The following is a 19,786-nucleotide window of genomic DNA, read 5'->3' on the forward strand; positions in this document are numbered from 1 at the left end:
CAACTGAGCCACCTAGGCGCCCTCCCCCCCAAAAAAAACCCCACTTTTTTAAGTTAAGAAAAGTATTATTTGGATTGCATTAATAAAATGTCTCTGGGGAAAATTAAAAATAAATAAAATGTGTCTGGAAGGATACATAAGACAGTGATTACAGAAGTTGCGCCTGGGGCAAGGATGCAACTGGGTGACTGTGGCACAGGGGCAAGAGGGAGATTTTTCACTGCATACCGTATTGTACTTTTAAATTTTGAACAATTTAATGAATTGCCTATTAAGCAAATAAATATTTAGAAGACTGCATTTTATAGAGGTATGATTGTCAAAATGGAGTTTTACAAAAGGAAGCCAGAGTGCACAATTTGTAAGAATCTATTCATCCAATTCTAAGGATGGAATCTGAATATTCTGGTCCCTGAAAAGGTGATACTTACTGAGGAAAAGAATAATTTCATGGATTTTGATGGAATATCCTTCTAGAATATTCACCTCCTCTACCTTCTGAGTTCGCTGAGCAACCTTATCATTTCTGGAAACCTTGCCATGGGAAGAGGGTTCACAACGTCAGGTGGAGCACAAGTGAAAGAGCTGGAAAGGTGGAGTCCTCCCTGTAAACTTTTACATCACTATTCTAGCTTTTTCTTCAGAGCCTGGTGATTTGGGTGGGTGTAGCTCAATCCTTGCTCTCTGAGTATATTCCCCTTCTTAATGTTCTCCCTTTCCTGTCTGCCTAGTCAATTGTGGGTAAACTGATGAAATTCTGTTTCTGGACCTGAAATTCTGTGAGACTGACTCACTCTCACAATACCGTGTTCTCCTAACTCTTGGCATCTGTCATACTGCCCTAAAATTGCCTGCTTATCTTTTTGTCTCTTGCTGGGCCAGTGACTTCAGAAGGCCCGGGAGCCTGTTTTACCCGCTGCTATATTCTGGACACAGTGCCTCAAACAATTTCAATGAAGGAGATGCCATTCTGGAAGCCCAGAACTGAATAAGCAGACCTCTGTCTTTGCTGCCTGTCTGTGGTCTTTGATTTCAACATCCTTTATGTCTCTGGATATCCTCTCACATAACTTTGACTCTCCCCACTATTCAGATGATTTCCAGTAGTTCTAGCACCACTTTCTGTCCTGGGTGCCTGACCTACATTTTCAAGTACCTGCAGGTCAGAATGTTAGCCTAGGGGCTTGATACCAGTTTTCTGCTATACATGGTGCAAGTCACTCCTCTTCACCCAGCCTGGGATTTTTCCTCTGAAATTAAAGACACTGGTCACTAGGTAATCTTTGTGGTCCCTTCCAGCTCTAAAAATGCTGTGTTTCTATGCTGGGATTTTGTCAGCACCTCAAATTCAGTCTGCCTGCAGTGGAACTCACACCAACCCTTCCTCCTCTCTCCTAGAAAGAGTTCTATCCTTTCCTAATCATTTAGGCTTGAAACTCTCTAGATATCTTTGCCTCCTCCCTCTACTCTAGTTGTCCATCTCCCCTGAATTGCAAAGTCTTTTGAAAGCAGCTTCTGCACAGTCTTCTTACAGAGCCTTTTAGGATTTGTATTGTCAACATCTGGGTCATTACTGGGCAACATGTCTCAGAGGTGGATTCTTTTATCAGACAACAACTGCAAAAACAGTAGCGCCAACTAAGTTAAATCCAGCTTTTTCCAATCTCAGCTGAAGTCAGCACTCCATCTGGCTTTAAGAATACTGAAGAAGGGGGATCCCTGGGTGGCTCAGCGGTTCAGCACCTGTCTTTGCCCAGGGCCTGATCCTGAAGACCCGGGATCGAGTCCCGCGTCAGGCTCCCTGCGCGGAGCCTGGTTCTCCCTCTGCCTGTGTCTCTGCCTCTCTCTCTCTCATAAATAAATAAAATAAAAAAGAATATTGAAGAAGAAACATCCAGAGTCTGCTCCAAAGGATCTTATTTCTTCCACTTCAGTCTTCAGATGCCCTTCTGGAATTTAAAATCAGTAAATACTATTCACTTTTAGGTCCTAACTAAATTTAAACTAAAAAAGCAAAGGTCATTGACACTTGTTCATGTCCTGATAGCATGAGTATATGGCAGGCAATTTTTGTTAGTGGAAAAACAACTGCATCTGTTCCAGTCTCACCCCAGTTTTTTTTATTTATTTAAGAGAGAGAGAGAGAGAGAGCACGAGTGGGGGGGGGGGTGGCAGAGGGAGAGAGAGAAGCAGACTTCCCCTGAGCAAGGAGCCCTATACAAGGCTCAGATCTCAGGACCCCAGGATCATGACCTGAGCCGAAGGCAGATACTTAACCGACTGAGCCACCCAGGCACCCCTCACTCCAGTCTTTTTATTTTTAATATATATTTTTTATTTATTCACGAGAGACACACAGAGAGAAATAGAGGCAGAGACATAGGCAGAGGGAGAAGCAGGCTCCATGCAGGGAGTCTGACATGGGACTCGATCCCAGGTCTCCAGGATCAAGCCCTGGGCTGAAGGCGGTGCTAAACCACTGATCCACCAGGGCTGCCCTCACTCCAGTCTTAAAAAACAAACAACAGCTTTGTTGAGATATAACCCACAGAGTATAAAGTTCACTCTTTAAAAGAGTATAAGGTCAGTGGTTTTTCATATTTTGACAGAGTTGTGCATCTATCACCACTAATTCCACTACATTTTCATTGTTCCAACAAGAAATCCTGTTCCCATTAGCAGACAATTATCCTTCATCCCCCTCCCAACCCCTGCAAGCACTAATCTACTTTTTATCTGTCAATTTGTCTATTCTGGGCATTTGATATATGTGGAACCATACAGTAAGTGGTCTTTTTGTGTCTGGCTTCTTTCTCTTAGAATTATAAGTTTCATCCATTGTAGCATGTATCAGTACTTCATTCTTTTTTTAGGGCCAAGTAATATTCCATTATATAGATACACCACATTTTGCTCATTTGTTCATCAGTTAATGGACATTTGTATTGTTTTGGGCTATTATGAATAATGCTGTTATTCATGTACAAATTTTCATATGGATGTAGTTTTTCATTTCTTGTGGATATTGCTGCATCATATGGTAGCTCTACATTTAACATTCTGAGGAACTGGCAAACTCTTTTCTGAAGTGGCTGCACCAGTTTTGCATTCCTAGCAGCAATATATGGAGGGTTCCAATTTCTCCTCACCAACACTTATATGTCTACATTTATTATTATCTCCATCCTAGTAGGTGTGATGTAGTATCTCATTGTGGGTTTACTTTGCATTTCCCTGATGATTAAAGATGTTGACAATCTTTTCACATGCTTATTGGCCATTTGTACACCCTTGGAACACCTGTCTTAGAACAGGTAAAAACTGAAACCTTTATTTAGGGAGGAACTGATGCCTATTAATAGTAACTAACGTCCTTCCTTCAAATGAGGCAAAATTAGTAGTTGCTTACAAATACAAAGAAGAAATACTTCTTTATATAGATTGTATGAGACTGGGATTAAAACACCCTTTTATCTTTAAATTATGAAAGGTAACTTTAGAGCTAAATGATTGAGAGGAAATTTCATTTTTAGAATAGATAAATAAGCAGTAAGTACAGTTCACTTCTAAAAAATTAAACAATGGGGAATGCCTGGGTGGCTCAGTGGCTGAACATCTGCCTTTGGCTCAGGTCGTGATCCCAGGGTCCCAGGATCGAGTCCCATGTCAGGCTTCCCTCAAGGAGCTTGCTTTTCCCTCTGCCTGTGTCTCTGCCTCTCTTTCTGTGTCTCTCATGAATAAATACTCTTTTTTTTTTAAAGATTTTATTTATACTCTTATTTATACTCTTTTTTTTAAAAAGATTTTATTTATTTATTCATGAGAGACACACACAGAGAGAGGCAGAGACACAGGCAGAGGGAGAAGCAGGCCCTATGCAGGGAGCCCGATGTGGGACTCGATCCCGGGACTCCAGGATCACGCCCTGAGCTGAAGGTAGACACTCAACCACTGAGCCACCTGGGCGTCCCTAAATAAAATCTTTAAAAAACATATAAATGAAACTGTATAGAAAAACTCAGTTTACTTAAAAGATAAAGTATATGTGTGTGGGTGGGGGGGAGGGTGTCTCTCATACTGTCCTGCCCCTAATTGTGCTCAATTAACATTTATTGACTTTAATTTTTTTTTTAAGTTTTTATGTTATCATGTACCTGTTGCCTCCTGCTCTGCAGTCAAAGAGGAGAAAACATCAGGAAGGGGAAGATGCTCCAGAAGGGTCTATCCCATTGGGATGGTTCTGGAAATAGGCTACTTATTCATCCCTACTTGAGTCCAACCTTAAGACTTTTAGTAAGAGCTAAAATAGCTCCACTCACCCTGCTGAAAATACTGTGCCTTACCTTTCCCCCTCCATTGGCATTTTTCCCCTAAATTGGCACTTCCCTTTCCTAACCCAACAGCCAGTAGTACTGGCAGCAATGGCCAGGAGTGGCCACAGCTAGTTGGCACTTAAGAGGGAGGAATGCATATTGGGCAATCCCAGAAATGATGCAAAAGTTAATTAATCACCATCACTATGTTACATAATGCCAGATCCTTTGTCCATGAACAATTCCTGATTTTGCAGGAAATGTGCTTAGGATGCTTCAATGGGGGGAAGGCAGCTGTCGCTGGACCCTCTCCCTTATCTCATTCTTTCAGCCCAAATTCCTCTCCCAGGATTTTCCCCACCCTCTTCTTCAATCTGACTCCCTATTTTCATTTCTGGCCTATATCCTCAAAAAAAAAAAAAAAAAAAAGCCCCAAAACACTATGAAATAAGAAACAGATTGAACGACCAACAACTAGAGAATGATTAAAGAAATTGCAACACATTCAGCATTTGGCTTTTAAGTGAATAAGCACATTTATATTAATGACTATTCTTAAATGATGAATACATTTAGGACTTAGAATACGTAAATTTCATCATAGGATGAAAGATGCAGCCACCAAGAAGAATGTTTACAAAGAGTTTTAATAACTTAGAACACTTCTTATGTCATTAGGGAAAAAAAGAATAGAATATGAAATTGTTTGTACAATATTCTCTTAACCATGTTGAATACCTATGCATATGAAATCCTGGAAAGAAACTCACTATGGATAGAGAAATAATGGGTACTCTTTATATTCTTCTTTCTACTTTTCTGCAACTTGTGCAATTTTCTCTATAAGCCATTATCTCTTTATAAGAAAAAGAACCATAAATGCTATTTTTTTTTAAGAAGCAAAGTGTTCTGTGTGTACCCAGAAAGAGCTCTCTTATTGTCACAGATGTTTTCCCTTGCAGCTCTTCCCCAAGAAAACTGTAGACACTGTTCTGGGAGAAAACCTCCCACAGCCACCTGGCTCCTCTCCTGTGCACCCCCGCAGTGATTTGGCAGGACGAGGAGACCAGCGTGGGAAGGCACTTCTGTCTGTCGTGCACTTTGCCCGTCTCCCTCAGGTCTCTACTTGTTATTTCACTCCTATCTGTCTCACTTGTTGCTGATAAAGAATTCTCCAGAATTATGGCTCCCAGCAAAAGGCACTTTCCCACTTGGGCCCTGGGAAAAAGAGAACTAACATCTGCCAGTTTTCTCTACCCATCTGCAGTAGTCCTACTTGGCTTGGGCAACATCCCAGCAGAAAGCACTCATCCACACCCCTCAAGACCATTTAAGTGGCAAAACTTGCCCTCCAGGCATGTTGTCCTTAGTAAAGAAAGGTCAATGGAGGTAGAAAATTCAGAATTTGCAAGCTTAGGGTCAAAATAGGAGCCAATTTTGAACTTTGCTTAAGAACCCTAAATTTCTGTTTCAACCACGCTGTTCAGTATTTAAAAGCCTGACTGTATTCAGGCTCCCCCTGCTATCTGAAGGTTTGTGTCACACCACTTTGCTTTCACAAAAGACCTACTACATTAGAACCTGTTTTTATTAGTAGCCAGAAATCCGAAAAAGATTTTCCCTTCTAAGAAAAGATAGTTGCTTTCATGTTTTACACCATTTTGCCTTATGAAAATGTTTCGTGGGAACACTGTACTGTCAGATGGCAGGGGAAACCTGTACTAAGACAGGCTTGCAAGGCCTGAGCCACAAGTATTCAGCTATAAGATGGAGATGGAATGATCTCAGAGGCATGAATTTTTTATGAAGGCCTGATTTAGAAATGACAGAATATTACAGCCAACACATGGCCTTTTCTAGAAAGTGATGTTATTCATGTGACAGCAATTAAGGCACCTCGGCGGACAGATTTCATGCATATCAACCAGCATTCCCAAGAGAGTGCATCTGCAACATGAGACGCTTGTGCTTTTCTGGCCCAGCTCTGTAGCAACCACATTCTGATGCAACAGCCAATTTATGACTGGGAAAATCCAGTAATCCCAAATTTTTGCACACGCCAGTTGAAATAAATGTTTCACGTAGGACTTATTCCTCACTGACTCTGGTTAGGTCAAGTAGTAACATTTCATGGTCTTCCTAGTTGTTAGGTTCCAAGGCTTCCCTGCCTGCACTGGCAGAGTGAAGCAGCTCCTCCCTGTGTACCAGCGCACTGGGTTGCTGCCTCCTTTGCAGCACTTACCACATGGCTATATTAGCGTGTTTACAGATCTGTCTCTCTCACCAGACTGAGACCCATAGCCCTTATACCTAGCACAGTGCTTGCTGCTTAATAAATGTTTGTGGAATTCATTGCCTAATAAAAGTGTTAATTTTAGCTCCTCTTTCTACTATAAAGCTTTGACCATACTTTGTGAATAATCCATATCTATTCAAAGATCTTTGCAGCACAAGAGAAAAGCTCTTCCCTGTCCCAGAAACTGCCTGACCTCATAAAGCTCTGTCAACACCTAGAATACAAATTTTGTTATGTGGGATTCCCTGTGTCCTTACTTCTCAAAGAGTGATCTATGCACCAGCAGTATTGGCATCACCTAAGAGGTTGTTAGAAACGTAGAGTCTGAGGGGCACCTGGATGGCTCACTTGGTTAAGTGTCAGACTCTTGATTTTGGTTCAGGGTGGTGGGATCAAGCCCCACATCCAGCTCTGCGCTCAGCAGGGAGTCTGCTAGAGATTCTCTCTCCCTCTTCCTCTATCCCTCCCCCCAACACCCTGCTCTCTCTAAAATAAATAAATTGGTTTTAAAAAAGAAAGAAATGTAGAATCTCAGGCCTGAATTAGTCTTCCTTTTGGCAACCTCCCTGAGTGATTTGTATGTGCAGTTCTGGGTGCTTTTGGGTGAACACCTATTGCTTACCTCTGATCTAGAAGTAAGGCTGTAACTATTGTACCCCCACTCTGAGGTAAAAACCTTAGGTTGAAAATAAGAAATCTTTGGTTATTTGGGGACATGGTTTCATTAATATTGTCCTATACTTACTAACTTGAGTTGGAAGAAACTGTAGAGCTCATCAAGTTCAACCATCACCTGAATTTCAGTATAATGATCAACTTTTGTAAAAAGGTTAAAGTGTGTTTCAGAATATTCTGTTCAAGAAGGTGAAAGCATATTATGTGTCTTAGTAAGGCAGCCATAAGAATGGGAGAAATTTATATATTAAAAGAACTTCTGGTGATTAAAGGAATAAAATTCAGTTATCTGGATATCTTCTAATATAAGCCAAAGGAAGGAAAGAATCGTCTTCCTTAAGAAAACTACTTTTGAATAGTTCCTCAACTCTGTAGTTCCTGTGATGTTGAAAAATGTAGGCTGCCAACATCAAAAAGATGATACATTTTATGTAGAGATCAGTATTGTGGAGAGAAGTTCCACTTCCAAAACTTGGGGCTTCTTACCCTAAAGTTGGACTTGAGTTTGGTAAAGCACTCACATACATTTTATATGATTGCTTCTACTACTGTTTTCTCATGAACAGGAAGCAGGTTTGTCCGTCCTTTGAATTCTAAGCCATAGCAGCCAAGCCCTCAGCTGCTTTCACACTAAGCTGATATGACATACAAAATCTGCTTATTTAAATATACAATGAATTTGTGATTCATGAGTGTAGTGTTTTCATTAGGGGAACTGAGGAAGGGTTTCTTGACTGTGAGAAGTCTTTCACATTGCTGTACGTGTGTGTGCCTGTCCCGTAGGTAGTTCTGGTCAGAGGTGCCGTGCTGAGGAAATGCATGCCGCCCTGGACACCTGACTTCTAGCCTCTGCTCAACCATTAAACACTTGGATAACTAACTCCTTGGACAAGTCACTTAACCTCTCCAGGCCTCACTAGTTAATCTCAAGGCTTCTTTCAAGTCCTGGTTTTTCACCACTTCATTCTGATATCTCAGAAAGGTACTTTGTATACATTTCAGAACAATGCTCATCCCTGTTTAATTCCAATGCCATTAATAAAGCTGATTCTGCCAACTTTGTGCCTAGCCTTTGAGCAAGTGGCAGCCTGAATGTTATCCTATATCATGTAATCATCAGAGGAAAAATAGCCAAGATTCTTTACTTCATTTCCTGAATAGATATATTTGTGGTTGTGAGCTAGTTAGTGTTTAGTTAATACAGTACAGAGTTATTGCTAAATGCTCCTTTTCACCTGATAATGAGTAAAAATAAAAATTTATAGCATGAGTTATTAAATTTTTTTTTTTTTAAAGATTTTATTTTTTTTATGATAGTCACAGAGAGAGAGAGAGAGGCAGAGACACAGGCAGAGGGAGAAGCAGGCTCCATGCACTGGGAGCCTGACGTGGGATTCGATCCCGGGTCTCCAGGATCGTGCCCTGGGCCAAAGGCAGGCGCCAAACCGCTGCGCCACCCAGGGATCCCTATAGCATGAGTTATTAGCAGTTGATAAGATTCCAAATTTATCATAACATGTTATATTAGAGTTGATTTTAGAAAAAAATGACTCAGGTTTCAAGTTTCACTGACCTGATTATAAAAGGCAAAGGGGAAAACTGCTGACTGCTGCCTGAAGAATTTTTTCTTGGTAAATATGTGTCTAAGACAGTGGCAGGCACTATTGCAAAGTCGATGAAGTATGGCATAGCAGTAAAGAGCACGTGCTTTAGAGCTATACTTCTAGGTTGGAAGCCTGACTCTATCACTTACTAGCTGTATGGTTATGAGTTATTTAACTCCTCTGCATCTCAGTTTTCTTGAATATAATAGGCACAATGCTAATATATAACTCATAGAGTTGTTATGATTAAATGAATACAGGCGGTCCTCAGCTTAGGATGTTTGGACTTAAGATTTTCCAACATTATGATGGTGGATGGTGTGAAAGCAATATGCATTCAGTAGAAACCACACTTCAAATTTTGAATTTTGATCTTTTCTCAGGATAGTGATATGTGGTATGATACCCTCAGGATTCTGGGCAGCAGCAGGGAGCCACAGCTCTGTCAACCACACAATCCCGAGGGTAGACAGCCACACACTTACAAGTGTTCTGTCACTTTCAGTATAGTAGTCAATAAATTACATGAAATATTCAACACTTTATAATAGGTTTTGTGTTGGATGATTTCGCTCACCTGCAGGCTAATGTAAGTGCTCTGAGTACATTGAAGTCTAATCTATGATGTTTGGTAGGTTACGTGTATAAAATTAATTTTCTACTTACGACACTTTCAACTTACAGTGGGTGTATCAGGATGTGACTCCATCGTAAGTTGAAGATATGTGCATGTAAAGCACTTTTAACACTGCTCACTACAAATTAGCTGTCATTATTGTTATTATTAGGAACTGAAATGGAGAGAAGGGGAACTAGTCAGAACAAGAAGGCAAGCTTAGTCACATTAGGAAAGAAAAAGATGTTAAAAAAAAAAAGATACCAAGAGCAATTTCAGAAATGGGGAAGATAGTACTTTCCACATCTGCTTCCTACTTTAAGTATTCTCTGTACATGACTATACAACATCTTGTATAAAATTCATCACTATTTGCTTGTGTGTGTGTGTGTGTGTAGTACTTCAAAGTGACTCCATATATATCATTTGATTATCAGCAATCTAGGGAGGTAAAGTCCCTTATGCAACCTACCAAGTACTCCTGAGTCTCACAGTATGGAGCTAAGGCAAGCATCAGATGGACCCTGTGAGCATCAAAGCACAGTGCAGGAGAGCATGGCAGGACATCCATTTCTTTCTAGAGTCCAAAGAGTGTTGCTGGGCTCTTTATATGTCACTAGAGATGTAATATGGGGCTATTTCATTTCCTAAGATGACCTCATCATACATTTCCTGAAAGCATTGTATTTGATCATCTTCATATCTTCACATTCACCAATTGTACTTCATATTTTCATATTCCTTCATAGTAAGCATATTTTGCATGCCTTATCTGGCCTTAGCTATGTATTAGAAAGTAGTCATTTAAAGCACTCTATTTAGCCCTGAGAGATACTTGCACTGTCTTTTGTTTTGCTTTGTATTTGCTATGATAGCAAGGCAATATCCTATATAGCAGTGCCACAAAAAATTTTTCAAATAGAATTAGGGGACCAGTAGAGAATGGCCATATGGTGATGACAACATCATCTGTAGCCAAGTAATAGGAAATAGGTATCAGAGAAGTTATTGGGTTATTATAATTAATTGAAATAATTAATATTGACCACTTAATATGTGACTGGTAATATGTCAAAGTTTTATGTGAATTTAATCATCATGATCTTGCAGTATGCCCAGCATATAGCAAACAGTAGGAGCTTTGTTTTATTTGCTGTTCAGTAAATTAACCTGAGGTAGGAATTATGTTTATCTATTTTTCAAATGATGAAAAGTAGGTTTAGAATTTCAAGCATCGCTAAAGGTCACATAGCTATTAAGTAACTAGTGAACCTAGTTTGCAAACCCAAATTTGATTATAGCATAGTGTAGTGTAGTTCAGAGACAGCCAGATGACCTACTTTTGAATCCTAGCTCTTCTACTACATACTTAGCTGTGTGACCTTAGAGAAATTACTTAGCCTTTATGTGCCTCAATTCTTCATCTGTAAATAAAAATAATTCTAACCTGCCAAGATTAGTGGGAAGATTAAATGAGCACTTAGAACTATGTCTGGTACTCTGTAAGTAGAGCTATTACTGTTTAGTAGAGCCTACTTATACAGCAGTTGGGCTTTCTACTTTTCAAAAGAAATTTCCATAAATTATCTCATAATGACTTTAAAAGATAGGCAATAATAATTGCAGTTATTATAATTGTTTATCACTTAATCCTCACAATAATCCATTTTATAGATTATACCTTTCAGGCTCAGAGAGGCTAAATGGACTGCTCAAGATCATACAGAAGCAAGTCAATAGCCCCTGTTGGGGAAAGTGCAATGAAAAATTAAAAATGACTAACACACAATGTCAACTCTTAAAATCAGAAGGGAATAGAGGGTAGAGAGCTAGGAAAATAACTAGCTCATTCAAGGCAGAATGAAGCCATGTGCTAAACGGGGTGCAAGTTACATGCTAAAGAAAGCCAAAGGAAGAATCAATGAATGCTGTCTGGAGGTAGTATGTTTGCCTAGAATTCAGCCCAATGGCAGTAAAGCAGGTCAGACACTAACTACTTCATGGTAATGAAGCATATTGAGTTTACTTGAAGTCAGAAAGTTTGAAGGTCTGGGAGTAGCAGAATAACAGGGAAAGAAGTTGCCCAAAGAAAACTTTGAAAAATGCCTAGGCATTCAAGGCTACTCCCACACATTTTTGGATGTAGGAGGGAAACAGTGACCTTCATTTTAAGGACAAATGAAGTATTCAGTACCAAGGATAATGTGAACAATGTGATTATTCTAAGAAAGCTCCCTATCTGCTTGAGATGATTCAGAATGTGTATCTTCTTCCTTTTATCTTCAGTTTTGCTACTTTGAAACCCAGTGGATCAATTTCTTCTGGAGTCAGTCCTCCCATTTTGAGACCTAACGGCTATGAGATATTTTTTCTCTCTCTCTGTCTCTCTCCTCTTTCAGGGCTTGGACTCTTCCAGCAAGATCTTGCCAATCAGTGAGATATCATGGTGCAGCAAAGATGATCCTTTCTCCTCCACCTGATCTTGGTGGCTTGGGAAATAGAAACAAAATACTTTATTCTATTTTTGGATGAGGTGTAGCAGAGCCCTAGAGGAAACTTTAGTGAAATATGTATCTGTGAATCACTATGAATAAACCATTTTCAAATAGAGTCTTCCCTCTTTCTGTAGACTGGCCTTGTTTCTGGCTCAGTCCCCAAGACCAGATCTTAGATTAATTAATTCCTAGACAAATTTGAGAGTATGAAAGCTCTAGGATTCATTATGATAGAGTTCTTAGATCTAATATATCTCAGGTGTAATACTCAAACCAGATTTTCTGAGATTCGTCATGTCATTAAATCCAAACCAAATATCTAGTGGTTGAAAGAACAGACATATTTAATTATTGAACAACTAGCATTTTGCTCAGTGCTGGGGGTAGGGAGCAAAACTGATAAAATATTAGAAAAGAGGAGCAGCCATGGTGGCTCAGTGGTTTAGCACCGCCATTAGCCCAGGGCCTGATCCTGGAGACCCGGGATTGAGTCCCACGTCAGGCTCCCTGCGTAGAACCTGCTTCTCCCTCTGCCTGTGTCTCTGCCTCTCTCTCTCTCTCCCTATGTCTCTCTCTCCCTGTGTCTCTCATGAATAAATAAACAAACTCTTTTAAAAAAAATTTTAGAAAAGAGTGGTACAAATCTCCAATAACTTGAAGATCTCACTGGAGAGAGAATACAAAGTTGCATAAGTAATTGCCTAACACAAACAGAATGCAACTAGTTGCATTAATGTATGGATACTGGTATAGAACCTCAGAGTAAGGTAAGAGCAATTTGAACCACAATGTGGAGGAGGAACTTAGATTTGTATTGAGGATTTATATATGGAGTAAAGAATTTATTTGCAGGAGGTAATACCATTAACTGTCCTCTCTTCCCTTCTAGTGCTTTGGGTATTATTCCTGCCCATTTCTTAGGACATTGCCTGGAACACAAAATAAACAAATGAAATGGTATTCAAGGCTTTCCACAACTGAGTCCTGTATTACCAATCTAGCCTTGCTACTACTCATTCATTCATTCAGCAGATCTTTATTTTATAGCTAAATGCTTCAGGCACAGAGCATCCAGAGAAGAGCAAGACCTGTTTTCTGCCTTATAGACAGACAAGGAGACCAGAGCTATGATACCATATAATAATCATTCTAAGAGGTATGCACAGGCTATTGAGGAAACCCACAACAGGAACACTTATCTTGGAGAAGGGAATGGATCAAGGAAAGTCATCAACTTTATTTTTTTCAAGATTTTAATTATTTACTTGACAGCAAGAGAACACAAGCAGGGGGAGCAGCAGAGAGAGAAGCAGGCTCTCCACTGAGCAGGGAGTCTGATGTGGGCTTAATCCTAGGACCCTGAGATCATGATGTGAGCCAAAGGCAGTCACTTAACCGACTGAGCCACCCAGACGCTCAAATTTAAAGTGACCCCAAATAGATTTTTATTTTTTTAAAAAAAGATGTATTTATTTATTTGAGAGAGAGAGAGAGAGAGAGAGAGAATGAACATGGCGAGAGCAGACCAGGAGGGAGAAGGAAAGGGAGAGAGGGAGAGAATCCCAAGCAAACTCTGTACTGAGTGCGGAGCCCAAGGCAGGGGCTCTATCTCAAGACCTTGAGATTAGGACCTGAGTAGAAATCAAGAGTCAGGAACTTAACTAAGTCATTCAGATGCCTCCAAAGTAGAATTTTAAGGGGCCCCTGGGTGGCTCACTGGTTAAGCATCTGCCTTCAGCTCAGGGTGTGATCCCAGGGTCCTAGGATCAAGTCCCACATCAGTCTTCCTTCATGGAGCCTGCTTCTCCCTCTGTCTATGTCTATGCCTCTCTGTATGTCTCATGAATAAATAAAATCTTTTTTAAAATAAAGTAGAATAAGTTCAAAGTTTATCAATTTTCCTTGAAGTCAGTATGAATAAAACATTTTCAGATAGATCTTCCCTATTCCTATATAGTGCACTTCTTTCTGGCTCAGTCTCTAAGGTCAGAACTTACATAAAATTGGGTCGACTCTCAGACAAGTTTGAGAATGAAAAATCTAGGATATATGAAAATACATATAACCCCCAAGCCAGTCAGAATATAGTAGTTTCCTGACTAGATTAATATAGTGACAATGAGGGAGAGACTGGAGGGATGGAGTTTAGTTAGGCTGTTGTAATAATTGGATAAAAGTGATATGAATTTCTGTTTCTATTTCTATTGATAGTAGGAAGAGAAAAGGGAAGATGGATGTTTAGATAGGTCAGCAGGACATGGACTTCCAATTGCACATTATGGTCATCCTAAGATACAGTATTTGAACATCAGCAATGATGATGGCAACAATCCTGAATTTTAACAGATTCTTACTATGATTGGTTTAACTGAAATTTTAAAAATATCAAAAGAGAGAGAAATGAATGATAGAACTGCCTCAGTCAGGAGCAGGGACATCCTTCTTGAAGATTATCCTTGAGGTCTACCTGAGTCTGTCCTGAATAGTGTCTGAGGAGAACAAAATCCAACCCATATATCATGAGTCACCAGACTCTATTCATTAATTTCAATCAAATTCAATTCATCAAGTATTTGTTGAGCACAGATATATCCCAACACACTACCAGATTCCTGTAAAGTGTACCATAGATAGAGATTTTATTTTTTTAAAAGATTTTACTTATTCTTGAGAGAGAGAGAGAGAGAGAGAGAGAGAGAAAGGCAGAGACACAGGCAGAGGGAGAAGCAAGCTCCATGCAGAGTGCCTGATGTGGGACTCGATCCCAGGGCTCCACCATCACACCCCGAGCCCAAGGCAGAGGCTTAACCGCTGAGCCACCCAGACATTCCCATAGATAGAGATTTTTTTTTAAATAATAAATTTATTTTTTATTGGTGTTCAATTTGCCAACATACAGAATAACACCTAGTGCTCATCCCGTCAAATGCCCCCTCAGTGCCCATTCACCCCCACCCCCCGCCCTCCTCCCCAAAGATAGAGATTTTAAAATTAGTTTCTATCCTTATATAACTTACTGTATACACAGAGTAGTAATAAAGTATCTAGTTAGAGGAAAAGTGTAAGAGTAGTAAAATATCGATCTATTTAGAAAAAAAATGGAACATAAGTACCAAAGAAATAGTAAAAACAAAACACACACACAACACAAAAAGCTGGCCTCCTTTTAATATCTCCGACATAGCAATCATGCTCCACCCCCCTCATCCCACCCCCACCTCACCCCCACCCCCCAGGGCATTGGCACAGCCCTTCCTCTAACTAGTACACCCTGCCTCCCATCCCCAATTCTTCTGCCAGTTTCATCCTAAATGCTGCTTCCTCAGAGAGGCCCTTCCTGCTTCCCTGTGTAAAGTAGTCTTTTTCTGTTGTATTTTTTCATCACCTTTGATTATCTGATTTATTTGCTTATTGAGTCCTTTCATGTGACTTCCCCACTAAATTATACGTTTTATGAGGGCAAGAATTACCTTTTTTTTTTTAAACTGCCATACACTAAGCCTCCAGGACAGTAAGTAGTACAAAGTAGATGTTCAATAAATAATTTTTTAATAAATCATGAATATTAATACTTTCATTAGTTGAACAGTTTGAACCAACATCATAGAGGATAGTTATCTTAAAGACTTCTAAAAAATGATGAAACACGTAGTTTCTGGAAAATTTGCAAGAACAGACTTTACAAATGGTGATCTGTGAACCATAGTCTGCAGGTCATTTGTAATCCAGCCAAGATTTCTGGTGGCTCTAATTGCCTCATGACTCTGTATCTTGTAAAGAATAATTCTAGTCTTGAGATATGAGAAAGACTAAAGATGTCCAATTTTAAAAAACTATTTCAACGAGGCCCTATTTTAGAGGGTTTTCATTACATACTTTAAGAAACTGTTTGGCATATTAGGTATCTGTGGAAATAAGTCACTAATATGTCTGCATGAACAGGTTGAGATGAAAGCATTTGCAAATCATGCCTTTTCAAATGTGGTTAAATGATTCTCTGTACTTATCTATTACAACTCATAATCATTCCTACTGTTCAAAAATATTAGGGTTGAACACAACATGAAAATGGAAACATAAGAAAGATTAGTATTCATGACTCACACTACTAACTTAACCATTTTCTTTAAATTTTTTACAATTACCGTGTTTCACATCCTGAAATATATTATTTAATACGTAATATTATTGATACTGAAGGCACAAAAATAACGTACAACCATTATTCTAAAAAATAAGCAGGTTCCAGTTGTATCTTTTGAAATTTAGACTTATAGCTAATGAAGAATGTTTAGAGTTAATTTAATATTAGATCGTAATAACCTTGAATGTAGTAAATAAAATGAAGAGGAACTATTTGTTAAATACATCTCTTCAAGAAAGCGTCACAAAAGGTTTTGTTTAGCAAGCATATTTGAAACAACTCAGAGCTAGAATTATTTCTAGGCTATCAAAAGATAAATTCATTTTGCTTGGATTTTGATCCACCAGTAAATTTGAATTGGGGAGTGTCATTTTGATATTTAATACAAGAGTTATAACTTGGAAAGTGAGTTCTACATGGCCTGAGACATGTAGAAATTATGTGAAAATAAGTAACTGCATACACAACAGACCGTTTCACACACCTAGTGTGAATCTTGGGAAATCTAACAGAAGCCACAAATGAAACACTTCAATAGCAACAATCCCGTAGCCTTTGGGCATATTTGGTTTTGGACTCCCTCTAGTGGTTCAACCTTTTGGAGCTTTAATTGGTACTCCATAGAATCACCAAATTTGGAGTCATATTAAAAACAAATAAGCAAAAGAACCACATAACTACTATTAGAATGGTTTTCGACAAGGAGAAAACTACATCATTGATCATAAAAGACTATTGTAATTTATCCTTGGTAGGATAAATGTGGACATTAAGATAGTTGAAATAATAGTGTTGCAAATGGTTCCACCTAAAGGGACTCTGAATTTCAATGGCTGACTGGAAAAGCTAGTTATCGTTCTGAGAGAGTGTGGATAAGGGCCAAAGGCCCAGAAACAAGACTCCTGGTTGCTTTTACTTGCAGCCTACGGTGAGAACTGGACCTTTTAGAGATAGGGTGAAGTAAATATTTCCTGGGTATATGGGCCTTATAAGGTCAGAGAGCCCAAAACAACATGTAGTTTCCTGGCATCAAATGCTGAAAAATCTTGATTTAATTTATTTATGTTGGCTTTGGTTATGGCTCTCAGCTATCTTATAAAAAGTCTCCTACCTCTTCCATGTAACCATACTCCAAAGATGAGGAGGAAGACTCATGTTTATTCCATTAACCTTTCATTCCTGGATAGTTCTGCACTGTAGATATACATAAATCTACTGACTCTTTTATATGAGAGCTCTCCGCATAGTTAATACAGTTAAGTCTTCTTTCCTCTGCCCTCCCTTTTTCTTTGCTCCTCAAAGCTTCTTGGTACCAGAATAAAAGAACATCTGTGAAGTACAGGCCCTGTGATAGAATAACTTGATGGGTATTTTATTCACCCCTTCAGGGGTTAGTAAAAATATTGGCTTTTATTTCAGAAAATACAAAATTTTTCTTGAAAAGTTTGATTTTGGAGTCTTTGTTCTCCAAAAAGAACAGAAGGCAATAAGATAATGAGAAAGAAGAAAATGGTATGTAATGGGTGACTTACTCAGTTCAGAACCTCCCCATAGTATGCTTTTTCCTGATTCAAGATGTTCCAGCACTGGGGATGTCTGGGTGGCTCAGTGGTTGAGCATCTGCCTTTGGCTTAGGTCGTGATCCCGGGGTCTTGGGATCAAGTCTCGCATCAGGCTCCCTGCAAGGAGCCTGCTTTTCCCTCTGTCTCTGTCTCTGCCTGTCTCTCTGTGACTCTCATGAATAAATAAAGAAAATCTTAAAAAAAAAAAAAAAAAAAAAAGATGTTCCAGCACTGGAGCTGGAAACATAACAACAGAAACCAGATAAATAAATGTGGAATCTAGAAGTCAGTCATAGTGTCTGCCCTGAGATTTGAGTAGGGTAGGGGGAACTGGCATTGGTCTTAAGATCCCAGGTCTCACAATACTTTCCATTAAGAAGACATTGCTATAGAGTCCACAATAGATTATTTGCATAAGCAGAGAGAAACCACCAGGCCCCAGTGACTTAAGCACTGTGCAATATGAATTTTGTAAAACATAAACTTGGGTTGCAGTGAAGTGCAAAAAATAGAGGTAGAGAGATGTAAGATAAAAACAAGGCATATTTTCTTGACTTTGAAGATATGCAGCTCTTTTTCCTGAACAGAATTTAAAAGGATAGGAAATATATTCCAGCTGATACAGAGGAAGAGTAATCCTCTAGAACAAACATTGTTAAAATGTCTATACTACCCAAAGCAATCTACAGATTAGTGCAATTCCTATCAAAATACCAACAGCATTTTTTTTTCACAGAACTAGAACAAACAATCCTAAAATCTGTATAGAACCACAAAAGACCCTGAACACCCAAGGCAGCCTTAAAAAAGAAAAACAAAGCTAGAGGTATCACAAACCAGATTTCTTTCTTTTTTTAAAGATTTTATTTATTTATTTGAGAGAGAAGGAGCAGTAGGGAGGGGGCAGAGAGGCAGAGGAAGAGAGAGAAGCAGACTCCTCGCTGAGCAAGAAGCCCAATATGGGGCTCGATCCCAGGACCAGAGATCATGACCTGAGCCAAAGACAGATGCCTAACCGTCTGAGCCACCCAGGCACCCCCACAATTCCAGATTTCAAGTTATATTACAAAGCTGTAGTCATCAAAACAGTGTGGTACTGGCACAAAAATAGACACTTAGGTCAACAGAACAGACTAGAAAGCCCAGAAACAAATTCACAATTATATGGTCAATTAATATTTGATAGAGGCAAGAATATGCAATGTGAAAAAGATAATCTCTTCAACAAATGGTGTTGGAAATACTGGACCACTTTCTTAAAACCATACACAAAAATAAATTCAAAATGGATTAAGGACCTGAATGTGAGACCTGAAACTTTAAAAGTTCTTGAAGAGAGCACAGGTAGTAATTTCTCGGACATTAGCCATAACATCTTTCTAGATATGTCTCTTGAGGCATGGGAAATAAAAACAAAAATAAACTGTTGGGACTACATAAAAAAAAAGTGCTTCTGCACAGCAAAGGAAACAAACAAAAAAAAACTAAAAGACAGCGGGTACCTGAGTGGCTCATTTGATTAAACGTCTACCTTTGGCTTAGGTCATGATCCCAGGGTCCTGGGATTGAGTCCCATGTTGGGCTCCCTGCTCAGTGGGGAGTCTGCTTCTTCCTCTCCCTCTCCCCCTCCTTCTGCTCATGCTGTCTCTCTCTCAAATATTTAAAAACAAACAAAAATAAAACTGAAGCCTAAAAGACAACCTACTGAAAGGGAGAAGATATTTGCAAGTGACATATCCAATAAAGAGTTAATATCCAAAATATACAGAGAACTGACACAACACCACCAAAAAATAAATAAATAAACCAAATAATCCAATTAAAAAATGGGTAGAAGACATGAACAGACATTTCTACAAAGAAGATATACAGATAGAATCCATGAAAAGATGCTCAGTATCACTCATCAAGGAAATGCAAATCAAAACCACCATGAGATATCACCTCACACCTGTCAGAATGTCTAAAATAAAACACACGCGCACACACACACACACACACACACACACAAGAAGTAACAAGTGTTGGCAAGGATGTGGGGAAAAAGGAACCCCTGTGCACTTCTGGTGGGAATGCAAACT

At 39.2% G+C, this 19,786-nt stretch overlaps 1 long non-coding RNA gene across 1 annotated transcript in view; it reads left to right on the plus strand.

Moving 5' to 3' along the window:
- LOC144303146 (uncharacterized) overlaps window positions 1-8,333 on the plus strand; it is a 137,425-nt gene extending 129,092 nt beyond the window's left edge. Inside the window, exon 11 of the long non-coding RNA XR_013370142.1 lies at window positions 8,068-8,333. This is a non-coding gene — a long non-coding RNA (uncharacterized LOC144303146). The remainder of the gene's footprint in view (window positions 1-8,067) is intronic.
- The last annotated feature ends 11,453 nt before the right edge of the window (window positions 8,334-19,786 follow it).

This window comes from Canis aureus, chromosome 32 (assembly GCF_053574225.1).
Source record: "Canis aureus isolate CA01 chromosome 32, VMU_Caureus_v.1.0, whole genome shotgun sequence".
Lineage (NCBI taxonomy): Eukaryota > Metazoa > Chordata > Mammalia > Carnivora > Canidae > Canis > Canis aureus.